The sequence below is a fragment of the Prionailurus viverrinus genome, chromosome E1 (genome assembly GCF_022837055.1).
Source record: "Prionailurus viverrinus isolate Anna chromosome E1, UM_Priviv_1.0, whole genome shotgun sequence".
In the NCBI taxonomy this organism is placed as follows: Eukaryota; Metazoa; Chordata; class Mammalia; order Carnivora; family Felidae; genus Prionailurus; species Prionailurus viverrinus.
Genome location: NC_062574.1, coordinates 31,398,997 through 31,419,255, shown reverse-complemented (window position 1 = coordinate 31,419,255; position 20,259 = coordinate 31,398,997).

Genomic DNA, 20,259 nt, shown 5'->3' with positions numbered 1-20,259 from the left:
TTACTTCCTTGAGGACTCACTATCTGCAACCTATCAAATTAGTTCAGCCCAGGAAATTTCCTTCTCCCCTGAACTCTTACCATACCTATTTAGCATCTAAAATACACTATTTGGGAAGAAAGATGGCGGCTTAGGAGGACGCTGGGCTCACCACACGTCCTGCTGATCACTTAGATTCCATCTACACCTGCTTAAATAACCCAGAAAACCGCCAGAGGATTAGCAGAACTGAGTCGCAGGAGCCAAACGCAGACGAGAGGCCCACGGAAGAGGGTAGAAAGGGCGGCGAGGCGGTGCGCGCTCCACGGACTGGCGGGAGGGAGCCGGGGCGGAGGGGCGGCTCGCCGGCCAAGCAGAGCCCCCGAGTCTGGCTTGCAAAAGCGGAGGGGCCTGGCGGACTGTGTTCCCACAACAAGCGCGACTTAGCGTCTGAGAGGTCATAAGTTAACAGCTCTGCTCGGAAAGTGGGAAGGCTGGAGGACAAAGGGAGGGAGAGCTGCTGAGCCCCCTGACAACAGAGCTCAGTTTGGTGGGGAACAAAGGCGCTCGCCAGCGCCATCTCCCCCGCCCATCCCCCAGCCAAAATCCCAAAGAGAACCAGTTCCTCCCAGGGAACTTGCTCCCTCCGCACAAACACCCAACTCTGCGCTTCTGCGGAGCCAAACCTCCGGCAGCGGATCTGACTCCCTCCCGCTGCCACAGGGCCCCTCCTGAAGTGGATCACCTAAGGAGAAGCGATCTAAGCCTGCCCCTCCTGCCCCCGTGCACCTTGCCTACCCACCCCAGCTAATACGCCAGATCCCCAGCATCACAAGCCTGGCAGGGTGCAAGTAGCCCAGACGAGCCACACCACCCCACAGTGAATCCCGCCCCTAGGAGAGGGGAAGAGAAGGCACACACCAGTCTGACTGTGGCCCCAGTGGTGGACTGGGGGCAGACATCAGGTCTGACTGCGGCCCTGCCCACCAACTCCAGTTATACACCACAGCACAGGGGAAGTGCCCTGCAGGTCCTCACCACGCCAGGGACTATCCAAAATGACCAAGCGGAAGAATTCCCCTCAGAAGAATCTCCAGGAAATAACAACAGCTAATGAACTGATCAAAAAGGATATAAATAATATAACAGAAAGTGAATTTAGAATAATAGTCATAAAATTAATCACTGGGCTTGAAAACAGTATAGAGGACAGCAGAGAATCTCTTGCTACAGAGATCAAGGGACTAAGGAACAGTCACGAGGAGCTGAAAAACGCTTTAAACGAAATACATAACAAAATGGAAACCACCACAGCTCGGCTTGAAGAGGCAGAGGAGAGAATAGGTGAACTAGAAGATAAAGTTATGGAAAAAGAGGAAGCTGAGAAAAAGAGAGATAAAAAAATCCAGGAGTATGAGGGGAAAATTAGAGAACTAAGTGATACACTAAAAAGAAATAATATACGCATAATTGGTATCCCAGAGGAGGAAGAGAGAGGGAAAGGTGCTGAAGGGGTACTTGAAGAAGTAATAGCTGAGAACTTCCCTGACCTGGGGAAGGAAAAAGGCATTGAAATCCAAGAGGCACAGAGAACTCCCTTCAGACGTAACTTGAATCGATCTTCTGCACGACATATCATAGTGAAACTGGCAAAATACAAGGATAAAGAGAAAATTCTGAAAGCAGCAAGGGGTAAACATGCCCTCACATATAAAGGGAGACCTATAAGACTCGTGACTGATCTCTCTTTTGAAACTTGGCAGGCCAGAAAGAATTGGCACGAGATTTTCAGGGTGCTAGACAGCAAAAATATGCAGCCAAGAATCCTTTATCCAGCAAGTCTGTCATTTAGAATAGAAGGAGAGATAAAGGTCTTCCCAAACAAACAAAAACTGAAGGAATTTGTCACCACTAAACCAGCCCTACAAGAGATCCTAAGGGGGACCCTGTGAGACAAAGTCCCAGAGACATCACTACAAGCATAAAACATACAGACATCACAATGACTCTAAACCCGTATCTTTCTATAATAACACTGAATGTAAATGGATTAAATGCGCCAACCAAAAGACATAGGGTATCAGAATGGATAAAAAAACAAGACCCATCTATTTGCTGTCTACAAGAGACTCATTTTAGACCTGAGGACACCTTTAGATTGAGAGTGAGGGGATGGAGAGCTATTTATCATGCAACTGGAAGCCAAAAGAAAGCTGGAGTAGCCATACTTATATCAGACAAACTAGACTTTAAATTAAAGGCTGTAACAAGAGATGAAGAAGGACATTATATAATAGTTACAGGGTCTATCCATCAGGAAGAGCTAACAATTATAAATGTCTATGCGCCGAATACCGGAGCCCCAAAATATATAAAACAATTACTCATAAACATAAGCAACCTTATTGATAAGAATGTGGTAATTGCAGGGGACTTTAACACCCCACTTACAGAAATGGATAGATCATCTAGACACACGGTCAATAAAGAAACAAGGGCCCTGAATGAGACACTGGATCAGATGGACTTGACAGATATATTTAGAACTCTGCATCCCAAAGCAACAGAATATACTTTCTTCTCGAGTGTACATGGAACATTCTCCAAGATAGATCATATACTGGGTCACAAAACAGCCCTTCATAAGTTTACAAGAATTGAAATTATACTATGCTTACTTTCAGACCACAATGCTATGAAGCTTGAAATCAACCACAGGAAAAAGTCTGGAAAACCTCCAAAAGCATGGAGGTTAAAGAACACCCTACTAACGAATGAGTGGGTCAACCAGGCAATTAGAGAAGAAATTAAAAGATATATGGAAACAAACAAAAATGAAAATACAACAATCCAAACGCTTTGGGACGCAGCAAAGGCAGTCCTGAGAGGAAAATACATTGCAATCCAGACCTATCTCAAGAAACAAGAAAAATCCCAAATACAAAATCTAACAGCACACCTAAAGGAACTAGAAGCAGAACAGCAAAGGCAGCCTAAACCCAGCAGAAGAAGAGAAATAATAAAGATCAGAGCAGAAATAAACAATATAGAATCTAAAAAAACTGTAGAGCAGATCAACGAAACCAAGAGTTGGTTTTTTGAAAAAATAAACAAAATTGACAAACCTCTAGCCAGGCTTCTCAAAAAGAAGGGAGATGACCCAAATAGATAAAATCATGAATGAAAATGGAATTATTACAACCAATCCCTCAGAGATACAAACAATTATCAGGGAATACTATGAAAAATTATATGCCAACAAATTGGACAACCTGGAAGAAATGGACAAATTCCTGAACACCCACACTCTTCCAAAACTCAATCAGGAGGAAATAGAAAGCTTGAACAGACCCATAACCAGTGAAGAAATTGAATCGGTTATCAAAAATCTCCCAACAAATAAGAGTCCAGGACAAGATGGCTTCCCAGGGGAGTTCTACCAGACGTTTAAAGCAGAGATAATACCTATCCTTCTCAAGCTATTCCAAGAAATAGAAAGGGAAGGAAAACTTCCAGACTCATTCTATGAAGCCAGTATTACTTTGATTCCTAAACCAGACAGAGACCCAGTAAAAAAAGAGAACTACCGGCCAATATCCCTGATGAATATGGATGCAAAAATTCTCAATAAGATACTAGCAAATCGAATTCAACGGCATATAAAAGGAATTATTCACCATGATCAAGTGGGATTCATTCCTGGGATGCAGGGCTGGTTCAACATTCGCAAATCAATCAACGTGATGCATCACATTAACAAAAAAAAAGAGAAGAACCATATGATCCTGTCAATCGATGCAGAAAAGGCCTTCGACAAAATCCAGCACCCTTTCTTAATAAAAACCCTTGAGAAAGTCGGGATAGAAGGAACATACTTAAAGATCATAAAAGCCATTTATGAAAAGCCCACAGCTAACATCATCCTCAACGGGGAAAAACTGAGAGCTTTTTCCCTGAGATCAGGAACACGACAAGGATGCCCACTCTCACCGCTGCTGTTTAACATAGTGCTGGGAGTTCTAGCATCAGCAATCAGACAACAAAAGGAAATCAAAGGCATCAAAATTGGCAAAGATGAAGTCAAGCTTTCGCTTTTTGCAGTTGACATGATATTATACATGGAAAATCCGATAGACTCCACCAAAAGTCTGCTAGAACTGATACATGAATTCAGCAAAGTTGCAGGTTACAAAATCAATGTACAGAAATCAGTTGCATTCTTATACACTAACAATGAAGCAACAGAAAGACAAATAAAGAAACTGATCCCATTCACAATTGCACCAAGAAGCATAAAATACCTAGGAATAAATCTAACCAAAGATGTAAAGGATCTGTATGCTGAAAACTATAGAAAGCTTATGAAGGAAATTGAAGAAGATTTAAAGAAATGGAAAGACATTCCCTGCTCATGGATTGGAAAAATAAATACTGTCAAAATGTCAATACTACCCAAAGCTATCTACACATTCAATGCAATCCCAATCAAAATTGCACCAGCATTCTTCTCGAAACTAGAACAAGCAATCCTAAAATTCATATGGAACCACAAAAGGCCCCGAATAGCCAAAGGAATTTTGAAGAAGACGACCAAGGCAGGAGCCATCACAATCCCAGACTTTAGCCTCTACTACAAAGCTGTCATCATCAAGACAGCATGGTATTGGCACAAAAACAGACACACAGACCAATGGAATAGAATAGAAACCCCAGAACTAGACCCACAAACATATGGCCAACTCATCTTTGACAAAGCAGGAAAGAACATCCAATGGAAAAAAGCCTCTTTAACAAATGGTGCTGGGAGAACTGGACAGCAACATGCAGAAGGTTGAAACTAGACCACTTTCTCACACCATTCACAAAAATAAACTCAAAATGGATAAAGGACCTGAATGTGAGACAGGAAACCATCAAAACCTTAGAGGAGAAAGCAGGAAAAGACCTCTCTGACCTCAGCCGTAGCAATCTCTTACTCGACACATCCCCAAAGGCAAGGGAATTAAAAGCAAAAGTGAATTACTGGGACCTTATGAAGATAAAAAGCTTCTGCACAGCAAAGGAAACAACCAACAAAACTAAAAGGCAACCAACGGAATGGGAAAAGATATTCGCAAATGACATATCGGACAAAGGGCTAGTATCCAAAATCTATAAAGAGCTCACCAAACTCCACACCCGAAAAACAAATAACCCAGTGAAGAAATGGGCAGAAAACATGAATAGACACTTCTCTAAAGAAGACATCCGGATGGCCAACAGGCACATGAAAAGATGTTCAGCGTTGCTCCTTATCAGGGAAATACAAATCAAAACCACACTCAGGTATCACCTCACGCCAGTCAGAGTGGCCAAAATGAACAAATCAGGAGACTACAGATGCTGGAGAGGATGTGGAGAAATGGGAACCCTCTTGCACTGTTGGTGGGAATGCAAATTGGTGCAGCCGCTCTGGAAAGCAGTGTGGAGGTTCCTCAGAAAATTAAAAATAGACCTACCCTATGGCCCAGCAATAGCACTGCTAGGAATTTATCCAAGGGATACAGGAGTACTGATGCATAGGGCCACTTGTACCCCAATGTTCATAGCAGCACTCTCAACAATAGCCAAATTATGGAAAGAGCCTAAATGTCCATCAACTGATGAATGGATAAAGAAATTGTGGTTTATATACACAATGGAATATTACGTGGCAATGAGAAAAAATGAAATATGGCCTTTTGTAGCAACGTGGATGGAACTGGAGAGTGTGATGCTAAGTGAAATAAGCCATACAGAGAAAGACAGATACCATATGGTTTCACTCTTATGTGGATCATGAGAAACTTAACAGGAACCCATGGGGGAGGGGAAGGAAAAAAAAAAAAAAAAGAGGTTAGAATGGGAGAGAGCCAAAGCATAAGAGACTGTTAAAAACTGAGAACAAACTGAGGGTTGATGGGGGGGTGGGAGGGAGGAGAGGGCGGGTGATGGGTATTGAGGAGGGCACCTTTTGGGATGAGCACTGGGTGTTGTATGGAAACCAATTTGTCAATAAATTTCATAAAAAAAATAAAATAAAATAAAAATAAAACTGAAAAAAAAATAAAAAATAAAATAAAATAAAATAAAATAAAATACACTATTTGGGAAATATTTGCTATGCAAATATATGCCTTCTGGAAAACTGGATCCCATGTTTTATGACTTTTTAAGATCTAATACCCAACAAAGGTCCTTAAACATGGTAGTCATGTGGTAAATATTTGAAAGAATGATATTACAAAACAAATACAACTTAACTAAGGAATTTAAATAAAGAAAAAATTGGAATATTTGCTTTTCTGCTACATTTTCCTATTCCCCTCTCCTTTCTGAACTATGTGCAGTATATAAAAGAGATAATATTTCACCCCTAAATACCTGAGCATGTATCTCCCATGAACAAGTACATTCTCCTAGATAACCACAAGGTCATTGCAAAGTCAAAAAATTTAATATGGACTCAATAACATTATATAAAAATTCCATACTCAGGGCTCCTGGGTGACTCAGTCGGTTAAGTGTCCAACTTCGGCTCAAGTCATGATTTCCTGGTTCGTGGGTTTGAGCCCTGCATTGGGCTCTGTGATGACAGCTCAGAGCCTGGAGCCTGCTTTAGATTCTGTGTCTCCCTCTCTCTCTCTGCTCATCCCCTGCTCATGCTCTCTCTCTCAAAAATTAACATTAAAAAAATTTTAAATCCTGTTCAATTTTTCCCAAATGTCCTTTATATCTGTTTTTCCCTCATTCAATGCAGAATCTCATCAAAGTTCATACATTTCATTGGTTATATATTTCCAGTTCCCCATAAACCAAAAGAATCTCTTTTAATCTAAAACTAGCTTTCATGATATTGACATTTTTAATAGTTTAGGTCACTGGACTATTGGACTGTCCCATATTTTGGATTTGTCTCATTACTTCCTCATGATTAAACACAGATTAAACATTTTTGGCAAAAATACTGCATAGGTAATGTGTAATTTCTTCTGAATCACATATGAAGGCACATATTGTCAATTTGTTCTACTAACGGGCTAAGCTCGACGATTTGATTAAGGTGGTATCTGCCAGATCATTTCATTAGAAAGTATCCTTTCCCTGTCATTTAATAAGCAATCAGTTGGGGGATAATTTGAGACCATGAAATATCCTGTTCCTTAACAATCTCTTATCAAGTAATTTTAGCATCCTTGATGATTCTTGCCTGAATTACCACATAGGTAGTACCAAATTGCTTATTATTCTAATACTATCATTTCTTCTATATATATTAACTGGCATTCTTCTATAAAGGAAAGTATTTCAGGATGCCTGGGTAGCTCAGTCAGTTAAGCGTCTGACTCTTGATTTTGGTTCAGGTGATCTCACTCGGTTTGTGAGTTCGAGCCCTGCGTTGGGCTCTGTGCTGACAGCACTTAGCCTGCTTGGGATTCTCTCTCCCCTTCTTTCTCTGTCTCTCTCCGGCTCAGGTGCACTCACACTCACTCTCTCAAAATAAATAAACTTTAAAAGAAAAGTATTTCCATTCTCCTCCCTCATTTTTTATCATTGTAGGTTCATATATTTTTAATCATATCATATTCCATAACCATCATTTTTCATGCTCAAAGCGTCCCAAATTTAGCCAGTAGGAGACTCAAAATTTTGGTTTGCATCCATTTCACATGTTCTCAATACTTTCTGAACACTTCCCTATCTTCAGGCACCAAAATATTCCTATATTTACCTTATACTTTCTCTGCCTCCGTTCTGGAATTATCCACTCTCAAAAGAGACTTGCTCCCTTTGAGTATTTAGGGGCCCAATTTTCTTAATGAAGCCCTTTAATTCAAGCTTTCAAACCCAATTTTGAGAAAGAATTTCTCATTAGCCACTTCATTGTCTTCAGATAATTTCAAGATAGTATTGATTTGAAACTCAAACACTGACTGAAATGGTTCAAGAATGGTGGATGTTCTCAAATTTTCCCAGTCTGTGCTCTAAAAGGTCAGCAATCCAAATACAGGATAGAAAAGCAGAATTCCACTGTTACCTGAGAAGATATTATTAATTGTATCTACCTAAATTATGCCATGTGCATTCCATAAATAACAGTGTTTTATGGGTTCTTCCCCTCAATACCTCCAGTATGTCTTCAAATTGTGCTCAGATTCAGTTGGGTATACTATTCTAAGTATACTATTCTTCAGTATACTATTCTAAAGCAGGGATCAACAAAGTTTTTCTATAAAAATCCAGTCAATAAGTGTATCACGTTTTCAATCTCTGTTACAACCACTCAACTCTTCAGTTGTAGCCAAATCAGCCAGACAATATGAAATGAATTGGCGTGGCTGTGACCAGTAAATCTGTTTTTTGGCAAAAACAGATTTGTTTGCCAACCCTAGTTCTAAACAAAAGTAACAATAATTATAACATAAGATATAATAATAATATATAATTATATCTTATTTCTATTACTACAATTATAAATAAAATGTGATAGTCCTAGAACCCAAGATATTCACTTCTAATGTTTTGCTCTGCTTCCTTCCAATCTTTGATGACTGTTTGTTTTTTTACATAATGGTGATTGTCTCCATACATAGTTTTTCTCAGTATTTTCCACTGAATTTTATCATCAAGACATTTCTCCTTCATAGCAAATACTGATTTTCCTCTGCCCCATATCACTTCCACCCTCTGACTCCACCTGCAGTCTCATGGACAGCTTCCCATCCTGATTAGTATTTCTCTGCTTTTCCGAAGAGACTCTCCAAGCTCATAGGAGCTTGCAGAGACACCTCAAAGTCCCATGATTCAACCCTCCTAAGGGCAAACTTCAGTCAGTGAAAGACTAGAACTTGTGCGTAAGTGATCCTCCAGTTTCCCTGTTCTTTAATGTCCATTTTTACAATGTATCACGTTATATTCTTGGCATATTTTCTCCAGTTTGTTAATATATCTCCATTTTGTTCATTAATGTTTTATATGTATTTAAGTATTTTATTGATATTGATGGATCTTCACTGCTTTGTTGGCTTTAAGTTGATAAAATCCTCTCCCGGATTTTATATATATTCATTTTAACTTTGGGATCACTTAGTCAAGTTAACCAAAAACTATATATATGAATGCATGTATCTTTGCTACATTAGAAAAAGTTGAACTTTTATGTAAATGAGAATTTAAATATATATGATGCTACAACTTTATCATACTGAAACTTCCTATCAAATTTAGGTGGACTTCCCAATGTTTAGTCTTTTTTTTTTTTTTTTTGCTCTTTAATGTCTCTCAGAAACATTTATAGATTTTCTTGATATAGAGGCCATGTGGTCTGGGTTAAGGTTATTGCTGGGTTTTTAATCTTCTTTATTGCAATTGTGAAATAAGGATTTTTTTCTCATCCATTATATTCTGTAAATTGTTTCGTTCACAATTATTACCAACTTTGTAGGTTTACCTTGTATCTAGCTAAATTTCCACATTCATTCTGATACTATATAGAAGTACATGCACATAATTGTGTTTTGTTGAGATGCTATCAACTATATACAAGGACTATATAGGGACAAGCTTTCTGAAAATCATTATTATAATGATTTAAATATTTTAAGAAGGCCATTCATGACCCATTTACAACAATATAATATTTTTTGGTCTGCATTTTTTTAAAATTTCTGGTTTTATTTAATATGCTTAGACTCTATGTTAGCTTTCTGTATTTTATATCCTCTTATAAGTCACCCTAAGTAATTTCTAGAGGTTGATTTCTTTATTTTCTAACTATGAAAAAGACACAGAAATTGGTATCTTTTTCACTATAAACCAAACATTAATACTTTTCTCCTTTACAAAATATATTCCCAAACAGTGCAGTGGCTTTTTTTCACTAGTTTGTTGGTATTCCAATTTTGTTTATAATTTTTGATGACTATAGGCTTTAAGTGTTTATGTATTTATATCAGCTTATTTTTACTGCCTTATCAGCTTCAGACTTATAAGACCCTTTCTTGGGTAATAAAGATTTGACTCTTAGAACAAATGCCAGCTCTACAACTTGGATGAGTTACCAAGCTTCTTTGTGCCTCAGTTCCCTGATCTGTAAAATGGGGTCATGAGGTCATTAAGATGGCATATTCTAATGTGCATGCTACACATTCACATTATTTCTTATTTTTAGGCTCTTCTTTATTTAATATTGAGTACTTAAAATACAAATACTACCTATCCTATGTAAAAGAAAAAATTTAAGTGATGACAAGGTTTACAAACATTTACTATGGGAACCAAGAGGAACCACCATATTTTATTAAAGCTAACATATACAATTATTTTATGTACCATTATGAATAAAGACAAAATGTAAACTATTCATCTATGATATCCTCTCAAGTAACAGATATATGCCAAGTTCAAAGCTGTAAAAATGGAGGAGGCTGCATCTTAAAATGAATGATAAGCAGTAAGTTCAAATGTGTTTTCCTGCTGGCCAAGCACCATGTTAGCATTTTACATGTGTTAGTTATTCTGCTACATCTCTCAGCATTGGCATCACTTCACAGTTGAAGAAACTCAAGTTTCTCTAAGGTTAAGCCCTTCATTAAAAATTTTTAATTGAAAAATCTATCAGATATGAACTACTATGCTAGATGCTGAAGATACAGTGATGAAAAAGAAGAACAAAATCTTTTCCCCCATTTACGAATGATGCGTGTTACTAAAGGGTGCTATGGGAGGCCTTCCCTATGGGAGTGGGAAGATTTAAGCCAGACCAGGGCCTCAGGGAAGGGATCTCAGAAGAAGTGGTGTTTAAGCTGAGATCCAATGGTTGAGTAGCCATCATCTAGAAAAATGTAGCAAGAGTGTTCCTGGCACTGAAAAATAAAAAAAAAGTAGCCCAAGGAAGCAAAGAGTGGAGCTAGGATTTAAATCCAAATCTGAATGACACTAAATCATGTTGCAAGTTCACTTACTATCTATAAAAGCAAATCACACTCTGCCCCTGCACACTCCTACCTGCCCCTTGCCCAACATTTTCATACAGATTAATTAATGTCTAAGACAGCTTTCAAGGGGAAAGGTATAGGGCAGTCTAAGAGTTGGATTAGCTTCCTTTTTTTTTTTTTTTTTTTTTTTTTAAGGAAGGAACCAGGGGAGTTACCTATCTCGTCCCCTGCCACCACCTCTTCTACATCCTTAATAATGCTACCAAACTATTCAAGGAGGCCCAAAATGCAGCACCAAAAGCAATCAGCCCGACTAACTGGCTAAGAGAAGACTCTGGCAAGGGCACCTATCTGGTTGGTACCCCTACATGATTCAATAGAGACTCCTTGATCCTCATATAAAGCCCTAAAAGAGACAGCAATTTGAGAGGACTCAGAGCTGCTGAAAGAATGCAGAAGACTGCTCTCCAAGGAGCTATTCTTCCAGAAGAACGGGTGTTCACCTCAGAGAGCAAGAAGAAAGAGGGATGCAGGAACTCAGAGAACTAAGCCTGCACTTTAAACATGTGCCTTTGGCTGTGACACACAGATTAAAAAATCTTGTGTTTACCTAGTTAGGAGAACAGATGAATCAAAGACAATAGGCAGACACATTTACACATGCATTAGTACTTTTTTGTATTAAAAAAGTGAAATGTTGACATTCATAGCTTGATAAAATTTTAAATACCTTCCCACATCTTCCCTATCTGTCTCCACCTTTCCCTTTCTCTATTGAATTTGCCATTTCCTACACAGGTGCATTACAAAGGATGCCAAGCATAAGCCAACAGATGTTGCAGAAAAAAAAAAAAAAAAAAAAGAAGAAAAAATAAAAGCGTACCGCTTCTCAAAAACAAAGATATGCTTTTTAAGTGGACTGGGTCATGTGTATTAGACTCCACATTGATATTTGAATTTATTTGTACATCACCACCTCTCAATGGGGGATGAGTTTGTTGCTTTTGCCAACAATGAAGGGAAAGTTCATATATTTGATTAGATGTATCACTGGAGGTGATTAAAGGCATCAATGGTAGCAGAGAAAGCCCTGGACATGTGTAGTCCAATCCATCTTGGAGAAGGCAGTTATGCCAAACAGTGGAGCCCAGGTGTGATGGGCAGGCTTTCCTATGATCTCAAGTATCTTCAAGACAACAGAACTACAGGGACTTGGATGACTCATATCACCCACATAAGACAGAGAATTTTGAATCACCTTTCTATGTTTATCTGATTCCATTCTTCAATTTCGAATACGTGAGATCTTTTGTGCCCGTGTTTGTCACTGTGCACTATACTGGTTGAAAACTCCAGAAATAGATTTCTTTGAAGCAACTTCTCAGTTACTTTGAAGTTTACAAAACAGAAGTATATGATTGTTTCCATTCTCACTGACTTGCTGTCCTATGACAAAACTGACCAGTGGGCAACATTCCCTGATCATTGTATACTGAAGTTAGATTGATCCCACCACGTTTTCTTCATGTTTCACTGCAATATGCTTTGAATTCATTGTTTAAAATACCCTGACAGACCTGTGTGTCATTTTAGACTAAGTGAAATCATACATAACATTTATCCTAAAGAGTACATAATACTAAGATCTAAGGAAAAAAAGCAAATACCTGTAGAACTATATAAGGACTCACTACTGTGTGATAAAACCTTCTTAGGTTGAAAGAATAAAAGTTATAGGTGGAATATAAGGGGAATCCCAGTAGCTGATCCCGCTGACATGGCCGGTTCTACTGCTACAGATGGAGATGCATTTCCCCTCAAATAAATGACTAACTGAATTTATGCCAAACAACAGATTTCATTCTTAGCAATTGTGAAACAAATGCGTTTTGATTCTTTTCATTAGTTCAATACAATCTTTTCCCTGGTTGCAGAGAAATAACAATTAATTTCTTTGGGCAGAAGCTGAGAGCTAAGGGTTTCTTTCTCCCACTAATCCCTTCATAATAATTACAGATGCATAGAAATATAAGTGAGGTAGAACTGCTTGCTTGGAACATCTGGATAATGTGAAGAAGTCATGGAAATTCTTTTCCTAAAGATGTTTAAAAGCAGAAATACCCATGTGACCTGTATGTTATAACTCATAATAAAAGGCACTGTAATCTATTCATCCTGAAATGCCTCTGCAATTACCAGGGTCTGATATACGATAAAACCTTATTAAGGTTTTTGTTTTGTTTTGAGTGTAGAACATGATGTTCTGGACAGGGAACTAAATTAAATGGTCCCCCAAATTCACTCCTATTTCTACAATTTTAAAACAGTGGTAAGGAAAGTAAATTGTCATGTTCATTAGGACCAAAAAAAAAAAAAACAACAGTAAAAATGGATTTGTGACCTAATTTAGATTGTTTGATTAGATTCATCCAGTTTATCACACAGTCACATGTGGGGTCCATTTTGTCTGGGTAAACTTTCTCACCAATGAGAATTTTAATTTTCTTTCAGACACCTTACAGTCTCAGCATCCTTGAATTATTTGAAGATGCACATATACCAACAGATCCCTGGAACTAAATGGAAGTGTTTTCCTTTGCATTGTTAAGAAAACAATGGACGTTTTTCTAATGCCAGCATTCACTATTGCAGTAAGGTATTTGCTGGAAAGAAAACATTAAGCAACCGCTTTGATCAAAACTGGTATTTGTTGCAGGAATCATGGAACAAAATCAACAACAGTTCATTTGATTTATTTATTGCAGATGTGCAGAGCATTAAACTTCTTATTCCAAACGGCAATTTTACTGCTCAGGGCACTGTCGTTATTCGCAGTATAATAGTGCACTCTGCAGGATTTCATTTCTAAATGCAAGATGTGTTAATTATGCCTTTGAGAAAGACAAAGATGGCAAAAGGAGAAAGAGAGAGGGTAAATGCTAAGAGTGTTAGAGAGGCGGAGGAAAAGAAGGCACAGTCAAAAAAGGACATTTGAGATAATGGTCAAGAAGCCCTGAATATTACCTAGCCCAGTTTACCAGGATAGGAAATAACTTAATTTGAGAGAGAAGAAGAGTTCTTTTGACTGCAAAGTACCCTGTGCCATACATTTTAAGAGGCTGAATTTGGCAGAGTACAGTTCTATCCTCTAGGAAGAAAATGACCAATGACCTGTACATGAAGTTATCTGGGAAAAAAAGTAGATATAATTCAGTGCAAGGACTTCAAATTGGTATCTTCTTTCTTTCCAGCTTTACTGAGGTTTAATGGACAAATAAAATTACAGGACATTTAAAGTGCATATTGTGATGATTTGATATATGTATATCATGAAAGGACTCCTCCTATCTAGTTAATTAACACATCCCATCACCCTCATATATATGTTTTGGTGACAACATTTCAAAATCTACTCACTTGGCAAATTTCAATTACGCAACTATAGTCAACATGTTGTACATCAGATGCTCTGAATTGATTCGTCTTACAGCTGAGGCTTATAATCTTTTACCAACTTCTCCCTATTTCCCCTACACCCCAGTCCCTGGCAATGAGTTTTCTACTCTCTAATTTTCTGAGGGTTTTTTTTTTTGTGTTTTTTTGTTGTTGTTGTTGGTTCCACATATAAGTGATACCATGCAATATTAGTCTTTTTCTATCTGGATTATTTCACTTAGCATCATGCACTCAGAGTTCATCCATGTGATCACAAATAGCAGCATTTCCTTATTTCTCATGGCTAATATTCCTGTGTCTGTGTGTGTCTGTGGTACATCACATCTTCTATATCCATTCATCCATCAGTAAGCATATAGGTTGTTTCCATGTCTTGGCTACTGTGACTAATGCTGCAGTGAACATGGTAGTGCAGACATCTCTTTGAGAGAGTGATTTCATTTCCTTGGGATATATACCTAAGAAGTGGAATTGCTGGATCATAGGGTAGTTCTATTTTTAACTTTTTGAGCAACCTCCCTACTGTTTCCCATAGTGGCTGTGCCAATTTAGATTTCCAACAGTGATGCACCAAGGTCCTCTTTTCTCCACAGCCTCACCAACATGTGTTATTTATCTTTACGATGACACACATTCTAACATGTGTGAGGTGATATTTCATTGCACTTTTGATTTGCATTTCCCTGATGATTACTGTTGCTGACCACCTTTCCATGGACCTGTTGGCCATTTGTAGGTTTTCTTTGGAAAAAAAAAAAAAAAGTCTGTTGAAGTCCTCTGCCCATTTTTTAAAGGGATTGTTTGTTTTTGCTATTGAGCTGTGAGGGTTGTATTAACTCCTGATCAGGTAGATGCTTTGCAAATACTTTCTCCCATTCAATAGGTTGCCTTTTCATTGTGTTGATAATTTCTTTTGCTGTGCAGAAGCTTTCTAGTTTGTTATCATCATGCTTATTTTTGCTTTTGTTGCTTTTGCTTTTGGTGTCAAATCCAAAAGATCGTTTCCAAGACCAATGTCAGGACGCTTACTCTGTATGTTTTCTTCTAGAATTGTTGTGGCTTCAGATCTTACCTTCAAGTCCTTAATCCATTTCCAGTTAATTGTTATGAGTGGTGTAACATACAAGTCCAATTTTCTTTTTTGCGTGTGAATATCCAGTTTTCCCAACACCATTTGTTGAAGAGACTATCCTTTCCCTATTGTGTATTTTAAACAGGTTTCATCTTAAGTGTTAACTTTGATCAATTAGTGTTATCTGCCAGGGACATTGGGGGAAATGGAGTGGCATCCCATATGCTATGCATTGTCATCCCTTGATAGGTAAAAAGAGTAATGAACTGGCAGTCAGAAGTTCCATATTCAAGTTTCAATCCTATTATTTTGTTATAACTCCATGCCCTGGAAAAGTGTTCTACACTTAATAAACATATGCTAGAATAAAAAACTCACTTAATACTGAGCGGGCTTCAACTTAGAATGGCAGTCAAGGGGGCGCCTGGGTGGCGCAGTCGGTCAAACGTCCGACTTCAGCCAGGTCACGATCTTGCGGTCCGGGAGTTCGAGCCCCGCGTCGGGCTGTGGGCTGATGGCTCAGAGCCTGGAGCCTGTTTCCGATTCTGTGTCTCCCTCTCTCTCTGCCCCTCCCCCGTTCATGCTCTGTCTCTCTCTGTCCCAAAAATAAATAAACGTTGTAAAAAAAAAAAAAAAGAATGGCAGTCAAGTCTGCAGAGTACCTTGCCAGCATTGGTCTCATCAAATTCTACCACCACCTCTGTGGAGAAAGAGGTACTACAGCATGGCAGCGTGGAAAGAAAAGCAGGGAGAAGATAATATAGATATGGATATTAATTCTGGCTTTTCCATTTAGCTTCCTCATTTTTAAAATGAAGTTTATAATAATAACGACCTCCCAATGAATGTAAGAACGTCCACTTTGGAATGTGGCACTGCTGCTCCCTTTATCAGAGCTGGCCTTGTGACTTACCTTGGCCAACAGAGAGAAATAATAGTTATGAATATGAAGCCTAAGCATTAAGACAACTTGCAATTTCCATCTTCACTGTCTTGGACTCCTGAGACCATTATGCTATGAAAGTCCATCTAGCCTAGTAAAGGTTAAAAAATCACAGAGAGGAGAAATGAAGTGTCATAATTGGCTTCAGCTGACAAATACATGATTGATGTCCTCTTGGAATCACCTGTTCCACTGGAGCCACCAGATGACAGTAACTGCATGAATGATTCCCAGTGAGACCAGGCAAAGAACCACTGAGATTGTACATCTACAGAATCATAAGAAATAATAAACTGGCATTGTTTTATACCACTAAGTTTTGCATAGCAATAGGTAACTGATACAAGCACAATGCCTACCTTCTAAAATTGTAAGAAGGACTAAATAAGATAATTATGTAAAATGACAAAAACACAAGAAACTGACTAAAGGGTGGGGAGCATTATTAGCCTCCTGCTTCATAGGTGAAATATCAGGCTTACCACAACTAAGCAGATTATTCAAGGTCACACTGCCTTTAACTGTGAAGCAATGCCATACACAAATTAAAATCCAGAGAAAACTCAGAGGTGATACTTTGTGGCTCACCACTCATTAGTGTGATATCTCTGTTAGGCTGTTTTCTGTAAAATGGGGCAGTAATCACACTTGCCTGATAGGATTTATGTAAGGGTTGATAGAGGTAATGAATGTGTATCAATTAGCCCAGTGCCTGGAACATAAGAAGCATTTAAAAATTAATATACAATTATTTTAGTGAAGGTTTCCATTTTAGAACATCAATGAAGTTTTTAATTGCTCCTTTTAACAAATATTACCACTGAGTAGAAATTTTATGGGCCCTGAGGGCAACGTAGGGTTTCATCCCAGTCAAGGACACAAACAAGATTAAGAGCATGTGACAGCTTGCAGTTAGGAAGTTCACACCACAGAGTGGTGAGTTTAGGGTATCATATACAGAGTCAGTGTACAGATGACCCAATAGACAGACCTGGGTAGACATGGTTTTCTAGAGTACAGCTATGACTCAGAGTTAGAATTTAAAGGGGTGAAAAGCAATAGATTAAAAAATCATCTTAAACTAAGAAAGTGGGGCTTATCACTGTGAGTTGCCAACAGTTTATCTGAGGTAGGACAAAGGCTGTTGGCTTGATGCCTTCTTTTCAAGCATAGCTGTGAGCATGTGCTGTTAAGAGTTAGGTTCTGTGTTAGTTCAGAATATCAAAGAACCAGACGCCAAGATGCGATTAAATTTGCAAGGAATTATTAGGGAAGTACTTTCAGAGAGAAAATATGGAGAGATACAGGGAATGCTGGGAAAGCCATCAGACCATGATACAAGTCTGACCCCAAGAGATGGAGAGAAAAGGTTTGGTAGTAGAAGCATTCTAGACTACCATGCTCTCTAAGTAAAGTTTGACAAGATCTTCAGAGAGTCCTTGGGCCAAGGTTGTCCATCAGAGAAGTTCCAGGTCTCCCAGGAACAGGTTTGCCTTAGAATCCCTGCCAAGCTCAGTCATTGGCTGGAAGCAACCATGGGAAGCATGACATCTGTACAATGTAGCAAGAGATTTCAGAACACAGCATCTGGGGCTCTGTTCAATTACATCTTCCATAATTGGAAGCCCTCAAGGAGTATTCCAATGGCTGCCACAGCCCACTAGGGAAAAACTGGGTTAAACAGGTGCTGTGTCCACCAGGAAGTCACTGACATTGCAGCATGAGAATGTGCTTTGATTGCAAATATAAGGATGATAAACAAGTGACAAACCTACTCAGAGACCTGTCCTTAGTTTCACTAAAGAAGAGAAGGTGTCAGGGACTAGAAGCAGTTTGTCTCTAAGATATTGGTTTTACTTCAAGTGACCTGTCTTTTTGCAAAATTGATAGACAGAGATCTTTCCAGAGTTGGTTGAATAGAGTGTTATAAAGGTATCAGTAAAATTCAAATGGATCCTCTGACATCTCTGCTAATAAGAATAACTGCTGCTCCACAGAGAAAAGTGAAAAGAAGCTGAATAGGTGTTTGAAATCAAAGAATCTTTATCATCACCCATACTTCAAAGAATGCTATTATGATATGCAGGGGATTTGGATCTCTGAAAGCAATCAAAGAGTTACTGTGTTCTCCAAATGAAATTATATAGTATTTTAATATTGACAACACAAATCCATTTATAATTTAATTCATCAAGTAAGTATACTTGTTCCTTCTTCCCCACCTCTCTCATTCTCTATTTTTTATATTCCCCTTCCAGCCCAAGTGAAAAGCTCCGCAACAACCAGATAAAAGCTGGTGAAAACCACGTGCTAATTTCAAGAGTATACTATCCTGTTATTTCTACCAATTTGGACGTTTCATTTCTTTAAGTATTTATCAAGAACTTACTATGTGTTCAAGCCCTTCCTCTAGATATAGGTGGGAATAAAGATCAAACCACAGTCCATCGCCTCAGAATATTTTCAATAGGTACTGACCATCCTCGAGTGCAAAAGGAAATGCTTTTTATCTCTAGTCTGTCATATAATGTGGTACAGGTTGTTCACTGCTCAAAGGTGCCCAGCAAGTAGAGTGAGTGGAGGTCTGAAATTACCCATGTTCAGTTCATCAAGCTATGCAACCTTACACACAGCTAGGTCTTACAAGAGAAAGTGTGCATTTGTCTAATTAGCACAAAGTTGCCATTTGACTAATGATACCCTGAAAATAGTTCTGAATCTTAAATGAGCTCAGTCTGCTACATTTAATAGGAACACAATATCGAGTGAGTGAAACGATTATGCATCAGAAATTCAGTGTATATTCTAGTACCCAAATTCATGGTATAGAAAATAGTTTCTTAGATACCAAAATATGGAGAAACTGCCATAAGATATATTATTCTTGCAAGACTATCTTCCTAGCAGAATCAATTCTCAAATATATACATGGATGATTCACAATACAGATCACTGAAAAGGTCCGAACAAAAGACACTGAGTTTTTAATGGAAATTGGATGACTTCTGGGATTTGGCAAAATTACCATCATAGTACACTTTGCTCTTTCTCATATTCAAACAGATATGTACACTCTAATAGTCACTGATTGGTAGCCAGAAAAGCAAGTCCTAGATTAGGAAGATGAAGTCTAACCAGGGAGAAATGCTTGTCAAAAATCAATCTATCAAAGAAATAGATCACTGACTAATAATCACATGTAGTAAAATGGGAAAGAAAAATGTATTCCCACAGAACTCCAGGGAAAGGGTGACTGGCTACATTGAACTCTCTCCAAATAGAAGCAGGTAGAGCTGGAGACTGAGTGGGATGAGTCCCCAGGTGAGAGAGATCAATAACAGCAAAGCATGAGATACGGAGCCCAACAATGGTAGATGTAGCAATAACAACATCCTATGTAGGGAAACCCTAATCAAGAATCTCTCAAATGAAACCAAATACAATGTAGGTGGTCATCACATTACCACATTTATTTGTTATATATACAATCTAGATGAAAGTAAACATGGAAGGGTTCTGTAAGGACTGTGGCTTTTATTGTGAATGAAGATCGGAAGCCATCAGAGGATTTTAAGCAGAAAAATATTGTAAAGTGGACTTACAATGTAAAAAGTCCTCTGGCCGCAATGTGAACATTTAACTGTAATAGGGCAAGAGAAGATGTATTATATGAAGGCTGCTTCAGTAATCCAGGTGTGACATGGTGGCTTGGACCAGGATAGTGACCGTAGAGGTAGACATACTACATATAAATGTGGTATATTAGGTATAATGCCGACATAGATGCGTTGAGTTAACAAAACCATATTTTAAATGAATTTATATGAAACTGTAGTTCTGAAACCACCTGTCTC